Source organism: Coturnix japonica, unplaced genomic scaffold, assembly GCF_001577835.2.
Source record: "Coturnix japonica isolate 7356 unplaced genomic scaffold, Coturnix japonica 2.1 chrUnrandom544, whole genome shotgun sequence".
NCBI lineage: Eukaryota > Metazoa > Chordata > Aves > Galliformes > Phasianidae > Coturnix > Coturnix japonica.
Window position 1 is genome coordinate 26,379 of NW_015439925.1, and position 2,767 is coordinate 29,145.

Consider the following 2,767-nt stretch of genomic DNA (forward strand, 5'->3'; position numbering starts at 1 on the left):
GGGGGGAATGTGGGGCAGGGGGTCAGAGGGAGGGGTTGGGGGGGTTGTGGTGTTTATGGGACAGTTATGGGGCAGGTGGGGGTTGTGGGTCAGTTATGGGGCTGTTATGGAGCAGATGGGGGTCTCGGCCCTATGGGGCAGTTATGGGGCAGGTGGGGGTTGTGGCACTTATGGGGCAGTTATGGGGCAGTTATGGGGCAGGTGGGGGTCACAGTTCTATGGGGCAGCTGTGGGGCAGGTGGGGGCCCCAGTCAGATGGACATCTATGGGGCAAGTTGGGGGGTCCCAGGCCTATGGGGACAGCTCTATGGGGCACCTATGGGGCAGGTGGGGGTCACAGCCCATTGGGGACATCTATGGGGCAGATATGGGGGTCACGGCCCACTATGGACATCTATGGGGCAGATATGGGGTCACATCTATAGGGCAGATATGGGGGTCACATCTATGGGGCAGATATGGGGTCACATCTATAGGGCAGATACGGGGTCACATCTATATGGGGCAGATACGGGGTCACATCTATGGGGCAGATATTGGGGAGTCACAGCCCACTATGGACATCTATGGGGCAGATACGGGGCTACATCTATAGGGCAGATATGGGGTCATATCAATGGGGCAGATGGGGGTCACAACCCAATGGGGTGCCCCACACCTCCCCCCCCATAACCCCCCCCCTTGCCCTGCCCCACATCCCCCATTGACACTGATGGGCCCCGACACTTATGGGTCGCGTTACGTCACCCCATGGAGCCCCCTTAAAAATAGCCCCAAAGCCCTCATTAGCAATTAGGGGAGATTAGCAATTAGGGGGCCGCCCCATGGCGTCTATGGGGTGCTGCCCCATAATCCCTCCCCATAATCCCGGATATTCGGGGTCGCTCCGGGGGAGCCCGATTGGGGGCAGCCAATCCTAAAGCTGCCCACGGCCACAGTGGGGCGGATGTGGGGCGGATGGGGGGTGATGTGGGGCCGGGACCCCCAAGTGGGTGCCCTACAATGGAGAGCGGACACAGGGATGGAGGCAGATAAGTGCTGTGGGGCGGAACGTGGTTGTGGGGCAATGTGGGGTGGATGTGGGGCAATGTGGGGGGCTATGGGGTGATGGGGGGTGATGTGGGGCAATGTGGGGTGATGTGGGGCAATGTGGGATTCTATGGGGTGATGTGGGGCCAGGACCCCCAAGTGGTCTCCTGCTTGGGGCACTGCTATGGGGCAACTCTATAGGGCAACTCTATAGGGCAACTCTATGGGGCTGCTATGGGGCAACTCTATAGGGCAGCTCTATGGGGCAGCTCTATGGGGCCGCCATGGGTCAGCGCCTGCTACGGGGCAGCACTATGGAGCTGCGCTATGGGGTTGCCATGGGGCAGTGTTATAGGGCAGCTCTATGGGGCAGCTCTATGGGGTCTCTATGGGGCAGCTCTATGGGGTCACCATGGGGCAGCACTATGGGATCGCTATGGGGCAGCGCTATGGGGCCGCCGTGGGGCAGCGCCCGCTATGGGGCCGTGCGACAGGAATTCCGCCCGTTCTGAACTATGGGGCAGCACAGGGTTCACTACCGGCAGAACTCGGCCGCGCGACCCCGAACCGTGGGGCACGTGTGGGGCAGCGGCGGCCCCATGGACGGGGGGCAGATGGGGGGAGGTTATGGGGCAGATGGGGGAGGTTATGGGGTAGATGTGGGGCAGATGGGGGAGGTTATGGGGCAGATGGGGGGTGGTTATGGGGTAGATGTGGGGCAGATATAGGGTGTCCGTGGGGCAGTTATGGGGCAGATGATGTGGGGTAGTTGTGGGGCAGTTCTGGGGTGGTTGTGGGGCAGATATGGGGCAGCCCCATAGCAGTGCAATGGGGCAAAGAACCACACGGACACCAAAGCTGCAGTTCCAGGCTTTAATGTACTGTTCCGCTATGGGGCAGCGCTATGGGGCAGTGCTATGGGGCAGTGTGGGTCACTATGGGGCAGTGCTATGGGGCAGTGTGGGTGACTATGGGCTGGTGTGGGTTGCTATGGGGCAGCGCTATGTGGCAGTGTGGGTGGCTATGGGGCAATGCTATGGGGCAGTGCTATGGGGCAATGTGGGTCTCCATGGGGCAGCGCTATGGGGCAGTGTGGGTGGCTATGGGGCAGTGCTATGGGGCAGTGATATAGGGCAGCTCTATGGGGCAGTGTGTGTCGCTATAAGGCAGCGCTATGGGGCGGTTCTACGGGGCGGCGCTATGGGACAGCGCTATGGGGCTGTGTGGGTCTCTATGGGGCGGTGTGTGTCACTATGGGGCAGTGCTATGGGGCAGTGTGTGTCGCTATGGGGTGGCGCTATGGGGCAGCGCTTTGGGGCAGCCCTATGGGGCAGTGTGTGTCGCTATGGGGCGGCGCTATGGGGCAGCGCTTTGGGGCAGCCCTATGGGGCTGTGTGGGTCGCTATGGGGCAGCACTATGGGGCTGTGTGGGTCGCTATGGGGCAGCGCTATGGGGCAGCACTAGGCCGGTGCGACGTGGCTGGAGGACACGGAGGAAACTTGTGTGGCCTGGGAGGAACCGGACACGTCGTCATCGTCCCCAAACGGGCTGCGGCCACAGAACAGCAGCTTCAGCATGCAGGAACGGAACTGCAATGGGGCAGAGATATAGGGGGACATTGAGACCCATAGGGACCCATAGAGACACATACAGACCCATAGAGACACATACAGACCCATATGGACCCATAGGTTCAGCATGCAGGAACGGAACTGCAATGGGGCAGACCCATAGAGA

The 2,767-nt window shown here is 61.0% G+C and overlaps 1 pseudogene; it reads right to left on the minus strand.

Moving 5' to 3' along the window:
* Positions 1-2,095: 2,095 nt before the first annotated feature.
* LOC107307321 overlaps positions 2,096-2,767 on the minus strand; it is a 16,163-nt pseudogene continuing 15,491 nt past the window's right edge.